At 40.0% G+C, this 20,899-nt stretch overlaps 1 long non-coding RNA gene and 1 pseudogene across 2 annotated transcripts in view; one reads left to right on the forward strand and one right to left on the reverse strand.

Moving 5' to 3' along the window:
• LOC133061324 (uncharacterized) overlaps positions 1–20,899 on the forward strand; it is a 53,260-nt gene that overhangs the window by 10,561 nt on the left and 21,800 nt on the right. The window contains exons 1-2 of one of the 2 annotated variants that reach the window (XR_009693977.1): positions 11,771–11,807; positions 12,619–12,703. This is a non-coding gene — a long non-coding RNA (uncharacterized LOC133061324). Of the gene's footprint in view, positions 1–11,770; positions 11,808–12,618; positions 12,704–20,899 lie in introns of those variants that run through there. The other variant, XR_009693976.1, reaches the window with a different exon arrangement.
• LOC133061323 (RBPJ-interacting and tubulin-associated protein 1-like) lies at positions 13,603–14,405 on the reverse strand (annotated as a pseudogene).

Genomic DNA, 20,899 nt, shown 5'->3' on the forward strand with positions numbered 1-20,899 from the left:
CAGTGAGATTAAAAATAAACTGACCACAATGAGGTACCATTACACGCCAGTCAGGATGGCTGCTATCCAAAAGTCTACAAGCAATAAATGCTGGAGAGGGTGTGGAGAAAAGGGAACCCTCTTACACTGTTGGTGGGAATGCAAACTAGTACAGCCGCTATGGAAAACAGTGTGGAGATTTCTTAAAAAACTGGAAATAGAACTGCCATATGACCCAGCAATCCCACTTCTGGGCATACACACTGAGGAAACCAGATCTGAAAGAGACACGTGCACCCCAATGTTCATCGCAGCACTGTTTATAATAGCCAGGACATGGAAGCAACCTAGATGCCCATCAGCAGATGAATGGATAAGGAAGCTGTGGTACATATACACCATGGAATATTACTCAGCCATTAAAAAGAATTCATTTGAACCAGTCCTAATGAGATGGATGAAGCTGGAGCCCCTTATACAGAGTGAAGTAAGCCAGAAAGATAAAGAACATTACAGCATACTAACACATGTATATGGAATTTAGAAAGGTGATAACGATAACCCTATATGCAAAACAGAAAAAGAGACACAGAAATACAGAACAGACTTTTGAACTTTGTGGGAGAATGTGAGGGTGGGATGTTTCAAAAGAACAGCATGTATACTATCTATGGTGAAACAGATCACCAGCCCAGGTGGGATGCACGAGACAAGTGCTCGGGCCTGGTGCACTGGGAAGACCCAGAGGAATCGGGTGGAGAGGGAGGTGGGAGGGGGGATCGGGATTGGGAATACATGTAAATCCATGGCTGATTCATATCAATGTATGACAAAACCCACTGGAAAAAAAATAATAATAATAATAAAAAAAAGAAAAAAAAAAAAAGGCACTGCCAATCTAGATGTAAAGAGTGGATTAGGTGGCTTCTGTATAGTTAGTAAGGTTCTGATATGAATGGACATTCCTTACTAGCATAATCACTGTTATTTGGAATTCAGGAAGTGTTCTACAGTGAATGAATAAATGACGTGACTAAATGAACAAGAAAAAAAAAAAAAAAAAACTGATACACTCTTACCCAGAGCCTGGTCTTCTCTGGGATTCTAGTTCTGCATAAACATCATCACTTATCTAAGATATGCCATCTAGAATCTTAGGAGTCATCCTTGACACCTCATTTTTCTCCTTTTATAAACTCATTCAACATTTACTCCACAAGTAGGTATGAAGTGCTTTTATGTGCCAGGCAGTGATTTTAGTGCAAGACGTGCATGCTAAGATGCTTCAGTTGTGTCCAACTCTTTGTGACTCTGTGAACTGCGGCCTGCCAGGTTCCTTTGTCCGGGGTTCTCTACACAATAATGCTGGAGTGGGTTGCCATGCCCTCCTCTTAGTGCAAGATACACATTATCAAATAAGTCTATATCCAATTCATCACCAATTCCTATCAGTTTTACCTCTTATTACCTACTTATTATCTACTCCAAGCTGTCACCACCTCTCACTCCAGTGCAATTTCCTTCTTTCTGGTCTAGTTCCAGTTGCTGGAACAGACTTTCCAAAGGCTGACGGTGTCATCCTAGCCCATCCCAACTTTCTGCTCTTGCTTAAGTCCCCCAATGCTCTTGGAATTAAAAAAAGAAGTCACAAGTGTGACTTCCTGGGCCAGGACTGCTTCCACTTGCTTCTTCTGCTCCAGCTACTTTCCATCCCTTCTGCCACAGGTTCTTTGAATATTATTCCTTTAATTTTTTTGCACAATCTCCTTTCACAGCTCAGCACAACCCTCACTTGTACAGAAACATGTCCCCTGCCTCCCTCGACTAAATCTAATGCTGTTACTGTACACTCTTGTGGAGTAGGGCTGTGTCTGTATTTATTTTCACAGAGTATGTCATGCTTAGTATAGTGCTTGGCACATATTTGGGATTCATTATTATTTATAAGTGAACAAATGATAGCTTCATGTTTATGAAAATAAGTTACCCAGACGTTTCGCTCACTTACTCATCATAATGAAATTCTTCGGATTGTTGGGGCCCTCGCTCACATTTTTCTTAGGCTCTGCCTAAACTATTTGTCCTGAAGTGACCTTTTAGCCAGTTACATGTAGACATTATCATATTTGATCATTTAAGATGTAACAGAGAACCTCAAACTATTTACACTAATCATTGGGGGATATATAAATTAACATTAAGTACTTGCATTTATCAAAATTTTCCTTAAACTCATACTTGAGCTATACACAGTTGCATAAATTATTTTAAAAACTGATATTCATAGGAGAAAACCTTGTAATTATGCTGGAAGTGAAAAGATGACTGACAGAAAAGAAGATGGAACTATTTACGCTGCTTAAAGTAATTTAGAAAAGTGCCCAAACACTTTGGTTATGGTCTTGTGACTCTGCCAAAATCAGATGCTAAAACTTGGCATGTTTGAATTTATATTTTGTCTCCTCTTCCTTATCCTGACTCTGCTTCCTGCGATGTCTGGAGAAATAGAGAGGAGAAAGAAGTGGCTCAAGCAAGAATATGGAACCTGGATAAACCACCAAATTAAAAGTGAATTCAAAGATTAATAAAAGTTGAAAAAAAGCATTCAACCTGCTGCTATTATTCATAGAGGGCATGCATTGGTCACATGATCTTGAGAAGACTTCTTTACTTCTTAATAAAATGAAATCAGTTATATATATAGACTATTCACAATAGCCAAGACATGGAAGCAACCCAAATGTCCATCCATAGATGAATGGATAAAGAAGATGGGATACATGTATTCAGTGGAGTATTACTCAGCTATAAAAAAGAATGAAATAATGCTATTTGCAGCAACATTGATGGACGTAGAGATTATCATGCCTTAAGTAAAGTAACTCAGAGAAAAACAGATATCACAAGATTAAATAACTTAATTTGGAGGCTAAAAAATTTATACAAATGAACTTATTTACAAAATAGACTCACAGACATAGAAAACAAACGTATGGTTACCAAAGGGGAAATGGAGGGGAGGGATAAATGAGAAGCTGTGATTAACATATACCCACTACTATATATTAATATAAAGTAGATATATATAACTGAATCACTTTGCTACACATGTGAAACATTGTAAATCAACTGTTTGTCATTGTTGTTCAGTCCCTAATTGTGTCTGACTCTTCATGACCCCATGGACTGAAGCGTGCCAGGCTTCCCTGTCCTCCATCACCTCCCTGAGTTTGCTCAAACTCATGTCCATTGAGTCAGTGATGGCATCCAGCCATTGCATCTTCTGTTGCTGCCTTCTCCTCCTGCCCTCAATCTTTCCCAGCATCAAGGTCTTTTCCAATTAGTTGGCTCTTCTCATGAGGTGGCCAAAGTATTGGAGCTTCAACTTCAGCATCAGTCTTTCCAATGAATATTTAGCGATGATTTCCTTTATGATTGATACCCAAATTAAAAAAAATATATGGCAGAAAGAATTAAACAAGGTAGTATATGTGAATGCTCTGTGGAATGTTATACCACACAGTTAGCTCATAAGAAGATTTGTTTTTTTTAATTGTAAATAGCTTGGCCTCCTGATTTCTTGGGATTCCTTTAAAAGTCTAAGACTTTTTTAAAGTGGCAAACACTTTTTAGTGAGTTCTGTGTGCAGATACAATTCTAAATACCTTATGAATATTAATTCATTTAATCCTGTGTCATCTTTATTATGAAATAAAGAATATTGTCATCACCCTTATTTATAGATTAAGAAACAGAAGTAAAAGGAAGTTAAATGTCTTTCCAGAGGTTAAAAATCTCATAACTATGAAGTAGTGGTTTATATTGGGGAAGAAATGGCCTCTTTCTAGAAAATTCTACATTTTAACTAAAACACCACCTCTCTAACTTACCCTTCACCATAAGGCATGAACTCCATATCTGAGATTTAGCTGCTACAAAGAAAGATTCTTTTCTCCACTTTCTGTTTGAGTGTCCCCCAGCTTCACTTTGAGTCTCAGGTTGGTGCTGTGATACAGGCTCTTACTTCAAGATAGGATTTACTGTTCTACTTTATTTTCTTTTCAGGATACCATGCCAGAGTGCTTTTGAAATTTTGTTATTCTCTGCATCAATGATTTGTCCTCTGAAATACAGAAATAACATTTGTCATCCTGACATTTGGAGATCTGGACTGTGCCATTTGTTCCTTTTTAGCTTTGTTTTAGATAGTAAATCAGGCAAGCTATGGGGCTACCTTACTTAGAGGTGAGATGTTATCCATAATAAGAGTCTCTTGGTATCAGAATGTTGTACATAAGAATTTTTTTCCCCCAGAACTTTCCACCTCATACAGAAATGTTTTTCTTTTCATAGAGTTTTGTTTACTCTCTTTTCCTTTCTTATAAATGGCAAGGGGTTCTATTTAGTTGTTGAGGTCTTATCTTTTCTGACATAATAGCAAGAGTATCTATATTTATTAATCTCCATTATTTCCCTAAGGTGACTTTGGGGATACAAGTCTCAGAACCAATGATTTGATCTGACTTTTAGGAGGACAGGATTAAATTACTTCTGAATAAGCTTTGCTGCATAGACCAGGGAGTTGTTTCATATATGTGTGTGTCCATTTCAAATTTAGCAAATCTTGAAAATTTCAAAGTCTTACGAATTTCCCAAGCCAAACTTCAGCATGTTTTGAATCTCAAAGTAAGATGCTGTAGATGTGATTAATAGAATGGTAAAGTTTTTCAGCACTGATTTTGAACTATTGTAATAATTAAATGTTTAGCTATGTAGTTCAGTTCAGTTGCTCAGTCGTGTCCTACTCTTTGCGACCCCATGAATCGCAGCACTCCAGGCCTCCCTGTCCATCACCAACTCCCGGAGATTACTCAAACTCATGTCCATCGAGTTGGTGATGTCATCCAGCCATCTCATCCTCATCTCATCAGGGTCTTTTCCAATGAGTCAACTCTTCTCATGAGGTGGCCAAAGTATTGGAGTTTCAGCTTCAGCATCAGTCCTTCCAGTGAACACCCAGGACTGATCTCCTTTAGGATGGACTGGCTGGATCTCCTTGCAGTCCAAGGGACTCTCAAAAGTCTTCTTCAACATCACAGTTCAAAAGCATCAATTTTTCGGTGCTCAGCTTTCTTCACAGTCCAGCTCTCACATCCATACATGACCACTGGAAAAACCATAGCCTTGACTAGACAGACCTTTGTAGGCAAAGTAAAGTCTCTGCTTTTTCATATGCTATCTAGGTTGGTCATAACTTTCCTTCCAAGGAGTAAGCGTCTTTTAATTTCATGGCTGCAGTCACCATCTGCAGTGATTTTGGAGCCCAAGAAAATAAAGTTTGACACTGTTTCCACTGTTTCCCCATCTATTTGCCATGAGGTGATGGGACTACATGCCATGATCTTAGTTTTCTGAATGTTGAGATTTAAGCCAACTTTTTCACTCTCCTCTTTCACTTTCATGAAGTGGCTTTTTAGTTCCTCTTCACTTTCTGCCATAAGGGTGGTGTCATCTGCATATCTGATGTTATTGATATTTCTCCTGGCAATATTGATCCCAACTTGTGCTTCTTCTAGCCCAGCATTTCTCATGATGTACTCTGCATAAAAGTTAAATAAGCAGGGTGACAATATACAGCCTTGATGTACTTCTTTTCCTATTGGAACCAGTTGGTTGTTCGATGTCCAGTTCTAACCGTTGCTTCCTGACCTGCATACAGGTTTCTCAAGAGGCAGGTCAGGTGATCTGGTATTCCCATATCTTTTGGAATTTTCCACACTTTATTGTGATCCACACAGTCGAAGGCTTTGGCATAATCAATGAAGCAGAAATTGATGTTTCTCTGGAACTCTCTTGCTTTTTTGATGATCCAGCAGATGTTGGCAATTTGATCTCTGGTTCCTCTGCCTTTTCTAAAAAGCTTGAACATCTGAAAGTTCATGGTTCACATATTGCTGAAGCCTGGCTTGGAGAATTTTGAGCATTACTTGACTAGCGTGTGACATGAGTGCAATAGTGCAGTAGTTTGAGCATTCTTTGGGATTGGAATGAAAACTGATCTTTTCCAGACCCGTGGCCACTGCTGAGTTTTCCAAATTTACTGGCATATTGAGTGCAGCACTTTTGTAGCCTCATCTTTCAGGATTTGAAATAGCTCAACTGGAATTCCATCACGTCCACCAGCTTTGTTTGTAGTGATGCTTTCTAAGGCCCACTTGACTTCACATTCTAGAATGTCTGACTCTAGGTGAGTGATCACATCATCATGATTATCTGGGTCATTAAGATCTTTTTTGTACAGTTCTTCTGTGTATTCTTGCCACCTCTTCTTAATATCTTCTGCTTCTGTTAGGTCCATACCATTTCTGTCCTTTATTGCACCCATCTTTGCATGAAATGTTTCCTTGGTATCTCTAATTTCCTTGAAGATGTCTCTAGTCTTTCCCATTCTGTTGTTTCCCTCTATTTCTTTGCATTGATCACTGAGGAAGGCTTTTTTATCTCTCCTTGGTATTCTTTGCAACTCTGCATTCAAATGGGAATATCTTTCCTTTTCTCCTTTGCTTTTTTTCTCACTTCTCTTCTTTTCACAGCTATTTGTAAGGCCTCCTGAGATAGCCATTTTGCTCTTTCACATTTTTTTTCCATGGGGATGGTCTTAATCCCTGCCTCCTGTACAATGTCATGAAACTCTGTCCATAGTTCATCAGACACTCTCTCTAACAGATCCAGTTCCTTAAATCTATTTCTCACTTCCACTGTATAATCGTAAGGGATTTGATTTAGGTCATACCTTAATGGTCTAGTGGTTTTCTCTACTTTCTTCAATTTCAATCTGAATTTGGCAATAAGGAGTTTATGACCTGAGCCACAGTCAGTTCCTGGTCTTGTTTTTGCTGACTGTATAGAGCTTCTCCATCTTTGGCTGCAAAGAATATAATCAATCTGATTTCGGTGTTCACCATCTGGTGATGCCCATGTGTATAGTCTTCTCTTGTGTTGTTGGAAGATGGTGCTTGCTATGACCAGTTTGTTCTCTTGGCAAAAGTCTATTAGCCTTTGCCCTGCTTCATTCCATACTCCAAGGCCAAATTTGCCTGTTACTCTAGGTGTTTCTTGACTTCCTACTTTTGCATTCCAGTTCCCTATAATGAAAAGGACATCCTTTTTGGGTGTTAGTTCTATAAGGTCTTGTAGGTCTTCATAGAACCGTTCAGCTTCTTCAGCATTACTGATTGGGGCATAGACTTGGATTACCGTGATATTGAATGGTTTGCCTTGGAAACGAACAGAGATCATTCTGTGGTTTTTGAGATTGTATCCAAGTACTGCATTTCAGACTCTCTTGTTGACTATGATGGCTACTCCATTTCTTCTAAGGGATTCCTGCCCACAGTAGTAGATATAATGGTCATCTGAGTTAAATTCACCCATTCCAGTCCATTTTAGTTCGCCGATTCCTAGAATGTTGACATTCACTCTTGCCATCTCCTGTTTGACCATTTCCAATTTGCCTTGATTCATGGACCTAACATTTCAGGTTCCTATGCAATATTACTCTTTACAGCATCAGACCTTGCTTCTATCACCAGTCACATCCACAACTGGGTATTGTTTTTGCTTTGGCTCCATCCCTTCATTCTTTCTGGAGTTATTTCTCCACTGATCTCCAGTAGCATATTGGGTACCTACCAACCTGGGGAGTTCATCTTTCAGTATCCTATCTTTTTGCCTTCTCATACTCTTCATGGGGTTCTCAAGGCAAGAATACTGAATTGGTTTGCCATTCCCTTCTCCAGTGGACCACATTCTGTCAGACCTCTCCACCATGACCCGACCGTCTTGAGTGGCCCCACCCGGCATGGCTTAGTTTCATTTAGTTAGACAAGACTGTGGTCCGTGTGATCAGATTGGCTAGTTTTCTGTGATTATGGTTTTAGTGTGTCTACCCTCTGATGCCCTCTCGCAACACCTACCCTCTTACTTGGGTTTCTCTTACCTTGGACTTGGGGTATCTCTTCACAGCTGCTCCACAAAGCGTAGCCGCTGCTCCTTACCCTTGGACGAGGGGTATCCTCAGGGCTGCCCCTCCTGACCTTGAACGTGAAGTAGCTCCTCTCGGCCCTCCTGCAACCGCCCAGCTGCCACTCCTTGAGCAGGGGCTAGCTCCTCTCCACCGCCGCCCCTGACCTTGGACATGGGGTAGCTCCTCTCGGCCACTCCTGCACCGTCGCAGCCTGGTGCTCTCGGTCGCCACCCCTGACCTTGGCTATGTAGACAAGTGTGTAAAAATGGGAAATATTCAACTTTGCCAATTTTCCAATTCTCTTTTGTGCTTTAGATACTCTTGAATTATGCCATATTTGACCTAACTAGGTGAATGTAATAGAAAGTAATTCTTTCATGTTTTATACATAAAATCAATGGGAAGCAGTGAGAGGTCAATAATGTCTTCCTCTTTTGGTAATGTAGTAGTGAAAGTCCCGTGGTCGTGTCCGACTCTTTGCAACCCCATGGACTGTATAGTTTATGGAATTCTCCAGGCCAGAGTACTGGAGTGAGTAGCCTTTCCCTTCTCCAGGGGACCTTCCCAACCCAGGGATCAAACCCAGGTCTCCTGCATTGCAGGCGGATTCTTTACCAGCTGAGCTACAAGGAGTTTTGGACTTTTTGAGGATGTAATTGGTATTGTTGAATAAATATTGGACACCTAGTTACATATAAATTTCAGGTAAATAGTGAATGTTTTGGGGAATGAGCTTCATTCTCCTGCATTGCAGGCAGATTCTTTACCATCTGAGGAACTAAGCAAGGCCTTTAAAACATAAGTATGTACCAAATACTACGTGGTACATGTTTATACTTAAAAAAAGTTTATTATGTAGCAGGGTGCCCTATATTTTTATTTACTGAATTTGGCAACCCTATTCTAGTTCTGGTTAGTATACTGCTCCTTATTGGACACTGATTTTTCTCAGGCATTCTATTTAAAACTAGGAATTTTATCATTTCTAAATGTCAAATTGACCCCAGAATGGGATTTAAAGGCATTGTGAACAAAATCAGATAAATAAATGCAGAAAGGATGGCCATGCAAAGATTGTAATTAATTCATTTTTGTCCATTTAAGGCCCATAAGGAAGAACAATAAAATCACTGCTCTCCTCCATGCTAAATCTGTCCTGGAGACAGGGTCATAGACCAGGGGTTGGACAGAGGCCCCTAAGCCTTATCCTAACAGCATGGCTACCCCACCTGGTCGTTCTGCAGCTCTCAAACTGGATCAGCTTTCTTTCTTGATAGACGTGTTATATAGAATGTGAAAGCAGCCCAGACAGCTTATTGCTGCTGGGAAATACTATATTCAGTGCACTTCCTTCCCCTTGCTCCCCTGCTTTCTTCCTGTCCTGCCTTTTGTCTGTCCTTGCCCTATGCAGGCAGATTTTTTGATCGCCAGCAAACAGTGGGAGGGATAACCCACTTAAACTCATCCCCAGTACTTAGCACAATGCTTTGGACCTACTATATATTAAAAAAATTGTTACACCAAACAAAATGCTATAATCCTATCACAGCAAAGGCTGAGAAAAAAAAATGTTCAGATCCTATTTGGGATATTACATTAATATATATAAAATTGAGAAATGATGTTGACTTGGTTTATAATGATATTTTCTGTAATTGTATTGACTTTTATAATGGGAATGGGTCTTTGCTATGAACCCTGAATTGCCAAGCCAATCCCATTCTAATTTATGTAAACAGTAGTATTATTAAAATCTTGGTAAATATTCCCTTTCCCTCTTAAATACAGATTAATGAGAGTGAAAGTGCCTTCTTCAGGGACAAGAAATAAACAAAGTGAAGTCCATTTAATTTAACTTTTTTGTTTGTTTGAATCAAATACTTCTGTAAATTTTCCAAACTTTAACTTTTATTTCTCCAGTTTTAGCTTAATCTATTGAAAAAATAAACTAAAAGTTGTGTTGATATAAAAAAAGAATAATTTCATTTGGTAGATCTTATTTCACTCACTTTTTTGGTGATTCATAAAGTATGTATCTTTCTGTGGCTAAAATAAAGTGTTGTTTTTCTGAACTTTGATCTAGAAATACAAATAAAGCACATAAAATGAGCACCAACACACACATATATTCTTGTTATATATTATTACAAAATATTTAAGATTCTTTTCTATTATCAGTTATTACATGATACTGAATTTAGTTCCTGTGCTATACAATAGGTCCCTGTTTTTTATTTATTTTAAATATAGTAGTGTATATCTGTTAATCCCAAATTCCTAATTTATCCCAGTCCCTCCTTTCCCCTCTGGTAACCATAAATTTGTTTTCTATGTCTCTGAGTTTATTTCTGTTTCATAAAGAAATTCATTTGTATCGTTTCTTTTTCAGATTACATATATAAGTGATATGATATTTTTCTTCCTCTATCCAACCAAATTTTGGCATTCTTAATTCCATCTTGGGACTTGGTTACCAGGCAGGCTTTTTTACTTCCCTTCAAGAATATCATCTACAACTCTTCACTGAAAAAGAAAACATTGTTGATGGAAGAAGAATCTTCTTAGGAAACTGAATCTCCTTTTTAGTTCCAGAAATGGCTCACCACTTATGGAGAAAACTTGAACTAAAGAAAATATATTCAGAACACTGACAGTTCAGTGAGGATTGTTATTCAACAGAAAAATATTTGACCTCTAGGCAAGGGCTCTGACCCCGTGCCCTTTCCCCAAACAGGCTGTCTGACTGTCAGGCACTCAGATAACTTTCCATCCCGTGACAGCTTATGCGCTGGAAGTGACAGCCTGTCTGCGGTGGGACAGCATGTGGCCGCTGGGTGCAGCGTAGCAGAGGGGGCGCGTCTTTGTTTTTCTAAGGCTCTCTAGTATGTGACTAGCTCAGTTAATAGTGACAGTAATGTGTATCCAGTCCCTTCTCAGGGACCGGACTATTCATGAAACACGCTTTTGCTCAGATCAGCTGAGTTAATGGCAAGTGGAGTATTCTTCATTTTAGTTATTCTCAAATTCCTTCTTCTCACAAGATTACCTTGTGCAGGACACTTGGGTGAGTAGCATTTGCATCTCCTTTCCTCACATGTTGATGCCCTAAGAGGTCTTCTTAATCAAGGAAGGGTGAGGAAAATAAAGGGGAGTAACTGAAAGAAAGATCCATTTTCATGGCCTGTAGTCTGTTGATTTCATTTTCGGACAGGAGTATACACCATTCAAATGTCTTTGGATCCTTGACTTCTTCAGGAAATCATTTTGCCTGGAATCATTACCCTTCTCAATATAATTAGGTCGCATGATTGTTTTGTGCAAACCACAGTTCTATCCTGAATTATTCAATTTTCACTGGCACCATCCTTAGGAAGCTCACATTACAGCTAGCCAGTCAAGCTGCCCTGTGATTGTGAGGCACAGCACAGTAAAGGACAGAACATTTGAGACAGGAAACTTGCTTCCTAGGGTGGTGTGGTCACATATTTCCTATTTATTCCTGAAAAAGTTTAACTCTGAAGTTCCTCAGAATTAAAAAACAAGAGCAGCTACCAAATGGTCTCTAACAGGTCCTCCAAATCGGCAGTTGAGTGATGTCAGGTGACCTTTTTGTCAGAGGGCTTCTTATGATCATGAGATTAAAGTGACCTTCCCTTTAGGCCCTGGTTTTGGGTTATTTCTTTGTATCTGATTTTGATTTTGCCTCATTCTATAGGGATTATTTCTGGTATGCACAACATTCTTCAAAGGACACATTCATAAAGGCCATTTTCCAGTTTAGTCTAGAGACACTAACTTCCAGGTATGATACTTGTGGCGCTCTATCAAGTTCCAACATGTCATATTACTCAGAATGGTCCACTCATAAATAGGCTGTATTCAAAACACAGACCCTTGTTTTTTGTTTTTGTTTTTTTTTAAAATAGGCTAAGCCTCTCCGAGGTTTCAGGCTGCTCTCAAGTGTTTGTCCATTGACTCTATTTTTTTCTCCTAGAGAATGGACTTACTTTCCTTGTCTCTGCTTTGAATAGGAAAACAACAATAACAAATTGATGAGACTGCTTTGTTTGTAAAGGGAAGGTGGGGGCAGAGAGAAGGCAAAGGATGTGTGTGGGTGTGTTTGTGTGCACATGGGGGACTCCAGGGAGGAATAGCATTTGTGAGATGTTTTCCTGGAGGAGCAGTTTCGAATTTGTTTTGGTGTACATTGAGCCAGAAGTTTGAAAATAAGAAGCGACTTCATAAACGTTTGCTCTCTGTATCACCACCTTGTTAAATCAATGCAGCATTTGGGCCAATTTTGTTTTTCTAGTTCCATTGTACACTTGGGAAAGCAGAAGGCATTTTGCAGAATCTGGCATTATGCAGAATCTGGCGTTTGGTTGTTTGGAGAAGGCTGCTTTACCCACTAGGTCACAGTAAACGACTACAGACGCTAAGAATATGTTGACAGTGTCAGTAGTGAAATCTTTGCCACACAGATTGTGAAAAATTGAAGGAGGGCGGGAAATAATTTATTTTGCTAACAATCTATTTCCCATCTGTACTTTGTATCTGCTGAAGCTGGAAGTCCTTGCCTCCCCTCCTCAAAGTCTGTCTCTTTTCTTTGACAGATGTGCAATCCTTGAAGCTTTCAGTTCAGATGAGTGTTATTAACAGCAACCTTTAGAGTACATCGGGGATTAACTTAATTTTTTGGTATGTATTTTTACTACAGTTTCAAGATGCTGGAATGTAGGTATGGTTCTTGTTTTTAAAAAAAAAAAAAAAGTTTAGACAGGTTGATTCATTTAACTACCCAGCAGGATATGATTACTTTTACTAAAATTAAATTCCAAAGAAGAAAATCTAACAACTTTATCCACATACATAAGCACACACTATATAAATAAATGTATATATATACACACACATACACACACAATGTGGTAGTGAGGTCTAGACCAGGCAAGAAATATTTTCTTAAATGGAAATTGATTGGGTTTTAATTAATATTTAAAAGCATGTCTTACTTTGGTCTGTTTTTCCTTTGGATCAGCTATGATGTATTAAATAGATATTTCTTTTTTGTTTGTTTCAGTGAGCTACTGATATATTTAATACATGAAAATAAATACATGACTATTACAATTTTTAAACATCCATCCACATATCACCTAGATCCTTGTGTTCCCCGCTGGTCCACACATGGTGCCTGGGAAAATTCCTGAGGCCTTCAGACTCAGCTGGAAACTTATCCTGAGCAGGAGCTTGGTGTGAAGGGAGGGAGGAGGAACCCTCCGGGTTGGCGATCATACCATTTATTCACACTTGGTGGCGAGACAGTGTTGATGGAGGAGGTGGGGGGACCCTCCTGGAGACTCTCTGGGCTGGCACTGATACAGCATGTGGCTGTGACAGGACTGGAGATAGGGATGTCAGGGGTTGACCCTCCAATCCATATCAGCGTGGAAAGTGCCCACCCTCACTCTCTGTCCTCAGCAGTGCTCCATCAATGCCTGGTGGTCTCCCCCAAGGCCTGCCTACCAGCCCCATCCTCTGAAATTCTGCCCCTGGTTGTGACCCCAGGGGCAAATATACAGAAAGGACCAAGAAACTCACTTCCAAGGGGGCTTTGCTTTCTGGGTGGCTCCGCCTTGGGGGCTGGGGGGCATAGCTGGCACTGAAATACTGAAGGAGCTCTGGCAGTCACCAGGGGTCTCCGGAAGGTGACCCCTGAAGGGGCGGGCCTGGGATCCCGAGGCCCGTCTGTGCAGGGGGTACTGGCGGGTGGTGACCTATGCCAGGGACATTAGGTGGGTGAGGGAGTGGGAATGCTCCTGCCTCAGAGGGCGCGGAGCATCTAACCCATTCACAGACAGCCTCCAGGAGTTGGCCACCACCCTGCACTCTATCTTTGAGGGACCAGCTGGGTGAACAGCTTGCGCTGGAGTCTCCCTGGGGTGGGGTGAATGGCTGCCCCTAGGGATAGCTGGGGTTGTCCGGAAGAGGGCATGGAGCTTTGCAGCTTCTTCCCTCACCATCCACTTGGCCTCCCAGCTGGGGCTCTCAGGTCAGGAGCCAGAGACTGACCACAGTAAGAAGGGGTCTGGCTGGTCAATCTGTATTTGTTCTTCCTTGGTGTGAGGGTTGGGGTGCTGCCACTGGAGGAGGTGGACTCACAGCTCCCGTTGGCCCCCGATGCCTGTGACACCCCTGTCCCCACTCCTCTGGTTCTGTTGGCCTTCTTCCTCAAGGGTGGGTCAAAGTCTGGTGGTGTGGGCCAGGTGCCTGCCGGGCTGCCAAACAAAGTCTCCTCCACATATGATGGTCGAACCTTGATCTGGTAGCCGCCCCCGCAGTGGTGCTGAACGTGGAGGGTCTGCATCCCGCTGATGGCCAGCTCTGCTGGGGTCTTCATGCCGCCCGTGGTCCTGAGTGCTCTGCCTGCCAGGTCCTGCCTCCAGGGCTCCCTCCTGCAAAGAGATTTACAAGCATTGTCTCATTTCATCCCCTCAACAGTCCTGTGAGGTACCTTCCATTATGTCCATTCTACAGATGAGAAAATCGAGGCTTCAAAGGGTGAAGTCACAAGTGTCAGTCACACCTGAGCATCTTGGCTTGCTGACCCCAGTCGCAACCCTTGGTGTCCCCTGCTCCCAGGCCTGGACTTCTTTGCAGGGGTGCTTGGGCACTAGGGGCACACACTGTACATCCATATCCGCAGCTCTGAACTCTGGAGCCTGTGACTTCCGGAAGTTCAGGCCACCCTCAGCCCCAGCTCTGCGAAGACCAACTCAGCACTGGCATCTGGGCCCTAGAGACCTAAATAGATATTTCTATAACTTTGTTCTTACTGAACCTTTATTTTTCAATGATTGGACCCTCCAGATTCTAATGGAAATTAGCAAGTTATTAATATATTGAGAGTATGCAGGTGTATTTTATTAGCTGTTGGCTTGTAGCTGCTGCAGTTAGGAAACCTCTTTGTCCTTTTTTTTTTTTTTTTAGGCCTCATGGGAACCCCATTTCAATGCTGAATATGTAGGTAGAGTTATAAATTATATGTGTTGTAGATATGTTAATAACAAGTCAGTCTTTTCTTAGGGCCTTTCCAAGAAATCATTCTGGAGAAGAGGCAGCAGAAAGTCTGTCTTGCTGTTTTCGAGCTCACAGAGAGTGACTGATACTCAAGAAAAAATGAAAATGTTTAATTTTTATATTTCCACCTCAGTTTGAATGCAGATGAAAGTTGCATTTTTATTTATGGCTTGGAGGATAGCAAGGCCTGATAAGAAATCATAAAGAAAGATGGGAACCTCAATAGCAAATTTCATGCCGAAAATTTCATCATTTGTCACATATCAGTGACTAAAAAAAAAAAAAAAAAAATAGAGAGGAACCTTGAATTTGTGCCACACTCTAAACTTTAAACAGAGCTGAAATTGCACTGTGTGGTAGGCCATTCAGACAACATATGCAAAGGCCTGTGCTCATCTCTGGTTGAGCCATTGTCCTGTGTACACCCTGGAAACCTAAAAGTCATTCTGTGGGAGAGTTAGCTTTCCAAATAGCTTCCCTCTTTTTTCCTGACACATTGCAGTCTTAAAAGTGCCAGTGTTGTCACAATCTTTATAAGACACAGACAAGGAGAGACTTTGATTAGAAAGACTGTTGCAGTAGGGAGATTGCTCTCATCTTAGAAATCTGCAAGCATGTCAAAAATCATAAAGAAAAACGTATGAAAAAGGTACCTGTTGCAAAGATTTTCCCCTCATACTCTGTGACTCTGGCCATATGAAGAGCCCTTGCACAGAAAGACAAGAGGTCAAAAAGATAGCTGAGGATATTGAATTAGTGCATTTGGTAGTGTGGAGGTTAGAGGGCAAGAGGCCGCAAGATTTCTCATGGTCACCTAATTGCATTAATACCCTGTAAAATTAACTCAATTTTGAGGAGATGGACTCCATGAAGTAGGGACCTTTATACTATGCATTTCATTTTAATTGAGAGACAGTGTCTAAAATAGACATTTGAATCAGATGACCCAGGCTTTTTATCTCAGTCCTATCTTTTATTAGCTGGGAGATATTGAACAAATGGTCCAGTATCTTTGAACATTGCCTTCTTTGATTTATAAATCAGGAATGGTTATCAAAAGATCCTAATGAGATGGTGCAAGTCAATATAAACATGGAAGGTGTGTAAAAATGTTAGATATCATTAATAATGAGTAGTTTCCAATCTTTTTTAGAAGCATCGCTTACTTGCAAGTTAATTAAAAACCAATTAGCTATAATATGTTAGTGGGAAAAAAAAGTGAACAGGGGGTGGCAAAGCAGACTTCTAAAAGATTGGGACAATTATGTAAATAGCCTGAATTTATTGATTTAATGCTAATTATTTTTAGCTTGAGTGAGTTTGTCAGACATATAATGGTTATATTAATATATCTTTGCTAGTTGGATTGGCTTAATTTTCCATATAATTTTCAAGGCAGCATTGAACAGACAATAGCTATCATATGGGTTATTAGAGAACATTGCAGTTACTTTCCACTAAAGAGTTGTCATTTTGGGCAATGATTTTAGAGCAAAGTGTAGCAATAAAAGCACTGTTAGTGGTTGACCAGTTTTCCCAGCACCACTTGTTAAAGAGGTTGTCTTTTTTCCATTGTATATCCTTGCCTCCTTTGTCAAAGATAAGGTGTCCATAGGTTCGTGGATTTATCTCTGGGCTTTCTATTCTGTTCCATTGATCTATATTTCTGTCTTTGTGCCAGTACCATACTGTCTTGATGACTGTGGCTTTGTAGTAGAGTCTGAAGTCAGGCAGGTTGATTCCTCCAGTTCTAGAACACTTTCTAACACCATACACAAAAATAAACTCAAAATGGATTAAATATCTAAATGTAAGACCAGAAACTATAAAACTCCTAGAGGAGAACATAGGCAAAACACTCTCCGACATAAGTCACAGCAAGATCCTCTATGACCCACCTCCCAGAATATTGGAAATAAAAGCAAAAATAAACAAATGGGACCTAATGAAACTTAAAAGCTTTTGTACTGCAAAGGAAACTATAAATAAGGTGAAAAGACAGCCCTCAGATTGGGAGAAAATAATAGCAAATGAAGAAACAGACAAAGGATTAATCTCAAAAATATACAAGCAACTCCTGAAGCTCAATTCCAGAAAAATAAATGACCCAATCAAAAAATGGGCCAAAGAACTAAACAGACATTTCTCCAAAGAAGACATACAGATGGCCAACAAACACATGAAAAGATGCTCAACATCACTCATTATTAGAGAAATGCAAATCAAAACCACAATGAGGTACCATTACACGCCAGTCAGGATGGCTGCTATCCAAAAGTCTACAAGCAATAAATGCTGGAGAGGGTGTGAAGAAAAGGGAACCCTCTTACACTGTTGGTGGGAATGCAAACTAGTACAGCCGCTATGGAAAACAGTGTGGAGATTTCTTAAAAAACTGGAAATAGAACTGCCATATGACCCAGCAATCCCACTTCTGGGCATACACACTGAGGAAACCAGATCTGAAAGAGACACGTGCACCCCAATGTTCATCGCAGCACTGTTTATAATAGCCAGGACATGGAAGCAACCTAGATGCCCATCAGCAGATGAATGGATAAGGAAGCTGTGGTACATATACACCATGGAATATTACTCAGCCATTAAAAAGAATTCATTTGAACCAGTCCTAATGAGATGGATGAAGCTGGAGCCCCTTATACAGAGTGAAGTAAGCCAGAAAGATAAAGAACATTACAGCATACTAACACATATATATGGAATTTAGAAAGATGGTAACGATAACCCTATATGCAGAACAGAAAAAGAGACACAGAAATACAGAACAGACTTTTGAACTCTGTGGGAGAAGGTGAGGGTGGGATATTTCAAAAGAACAGCATGTATACTATCTATGGTGAAACAGATCGCCAGCCCAGGTGGGATGCATGAGACAAGTGCTCCAGCCTGGTGCACTGGGAGGACCCAGAGGAATCGGGTGGAGAGGGAGGTGGGAGGGGGGATCGGGATGGGGAATATGTGTAGATCCATGGCTGATTCATATCAATGTATGACAAAACCCACTGAAATGATGTGAAGTGATTAGCCTCCAACTAATAAAAAAAAAAAAAAAAGCACTGTTATATTTATATTTATCCATTCCATTGGAAGAACTTCAAAAGAAAAGAAAATACACATCAACTCTAATGAAGTCAGTTTTATTTCAGTGATTTACACATAAAACTTTCATTCTTAAAAGAGAATGATATAGGCTTATCCCACTGAAGAAGACTATTGAAACTCCCTTGGTTAGAAATGGAAGATCCATTCATTACTTATAAGGCTAGTGACACAAATATTTTTGACCAGTATTCACAGGAACTAGTGATCAAAGTTCATTACTCTAATATGTGACTTCTTAATACAACCTCTGGAAACCCCTGGGTTTCAGGGAAGCATTTGTGACCCAGGAGAAATAAGGAGAAATTCAAGTGAACTATTTCTGTGACTGTTTATAAGGGGAGTTTTTAAAGAAGCCCATGGAAGGCTACAATTCAGCATGACACACCAAGGAAGAGCACCCAGGAAATGGCTCTGATGACCTCCAGGATGCTGTGTTTACCTGTCTGCAGCTCCCACTTATGTGCAATGGCACATGGCTGGATGCGATCAGAGGAGGTGAAAGGGACATTGCTTAAGCTCACAATTACAGAGTGCTAAAAATCTGAGGGCTTTTGACATCATTTGGTTTAAACTTCTCTTTTGGCGGAGGAGGTGAATGAGGTTGAAGTAGTTTGAATTCCACAAATACTTATTGCCCCAAGGAAACAGACGAGGGCAATTAACAATTATTATATACTTGTTATTTTTTTCAGTATATCCTATACCACAGAGCTATGTTTAGGTATTATTATATCTATTTCACATATGAGAACATTGATGTTCAATAAGGATAAGAAATTTTCATAAAGTTCACCAGCTAATAGTTTTCAGGATTTGAAGGTGGGATGACCTCACCTTTGCACTATGTGAGTGTGTCTCCTCAGGACCAGAATTCATTGCGATGAAGAAATCCACCTTGACTTTAAAGTATTGATTTCTTTTTCTTTTTATACCATTATTTGCTGTGAAAGGATTGAATCTGAGTAGATAAAGCGGAAGAAATAATCCAAGAAGGGAGACAGGAAGAAAAAAAATTCTGTGATGCTGAAGTGATATCAGTGCTAGGATGAAGTAACTGGTAAGTGGATGAATGTAATAAAGCAGAGCAATTCACTACTTTGGGAGCTCTGTAAACACCTGACAGCCTAGAAAATTAAGCTATACCTTTACTGGAAGATTCAGAAAACTGCAGTATGCAAAATTCTAAAGATGTGAGAAGCACACAGAACTATAACTTAAGAGTTACTGATGGATAGTATCTTTCAGCTCTTCAGTTCAGTCGCTCAGTTGTGTCTGACTCTTTGTGACCCCAAGAACCGCAGCATGCCAGGCCTCCCTGTCCATCACCAACTCCTGGAGTTCACCCAAACCCATGTCCATTGAGTCAGTGATGCCATCCAACCATCTCATCCTCTGTCGTCCCTTTCTCCTCCTGCCCTCAATCTTTCCCAGCAGGGTCTTTTCAAATGAGTCAGCTCTTCGCATGAGGTGGCCAAAGTACTAGAGTTTCAGCTTCAACATTAGTCCTTCCAAAGAACACCCACGACTGATCTCCTTTAGGATGGACTAGTTGGATCTCCTTGCAGTCCAAGGGACTCTCAAGAGTCTTCTCCAACACCACAGTTCAAAAGCACCAATTCTTCTGCGCTTCATTATTCTTTCAGCTGAGAACTCCAGAAAAGAGTAAGTTGACATACCTACCCAGGTTGCGAACTGTTTCATGGAGGTATAAGTCTTAGATTCATTGTAATCACTAATTATTTAACTCCAGCTGGGTTTGAAGGAACAAAATAAAGCATTTGTTTCCAAAGGAAACAAATTTGTTCCAAAGGAAACTACAGTAAAAAGGGAAGAAAGACTTTGTGCTAAAATAAGCTTAGGCAATACCACAAACTAAATTTTTGCTCTTGGACAGTTTCAGGAAAGAAACCTGATAGACTTTGTTCAGCCCAGAAGTTTCCAAAGAGATTTGACTATGGAACACTTTTTTTGGTAATATGTATTACTGTATGGAACAAAATGTGTCAACATGCAGTTCTTGAATACCTAGTGATATTCCTTGGGCTGTCAACTGATTGGAAAAGAGAAAAAGTTAAAGACCAAAAATCCTGAAATAAAATACTAGTAAACAAAATCCAACAGCACATTAAAAGAATCATACACCATGATCAAGTGGAGTTTATCATGGGGATGCAAGGATTCTTCAATATACCCAAATCAATCAATGTGATATACCATATAAACAAATTGAAAGATATAGACCATATGATAATTTCAATGCAGAGAAAGCTTTTGACAAAATTTAATACCCATTTATGATAAAAACTCTCCAGAAAATAGGCATAAAAGGAACATACCTCAACATAATAAAGGCCGTATTTTGCAAGCCACAGTAAACATTATTCTCAATGGTGAAAAGTTGGAAGCATTTCCTCTCAGATCAGGAGTAACCAAGTTGCCCAATCTTGCCATTATTATTCAGTATAGTTTTGGAAGTCCTAGTCACAGCAGTCAGAGAAGAAAAAGAAACCAGAGGAATCCAGATGAGAAAAAAAGAACTAAAACTCTCATTGTTTGCAGATGACATGATACTATACATGCAAAGCCCTAAAGATGCCACCGGAAAATTACTAGAGCTAATCAATGAATTTAGTAAGGTTGCAAGATACAGAATTAATATACAGAAATCCCTGGCATTCCTATACACTAACA

Source organism: Dama dama, chromosome 9 (genome assembly GCF_033118175.1).
Source record: "Dama dama isolate Ldn47 chromosome 9, ASM3311817v1, whole genome shotgun sequence".
NCBI classification, from domain to species: domain Eukaryota; kingdom Metazoa; phylum Chordata; class Mammalia; order Artiodactyla; family Cervidae; genus Dama; species Dama dama.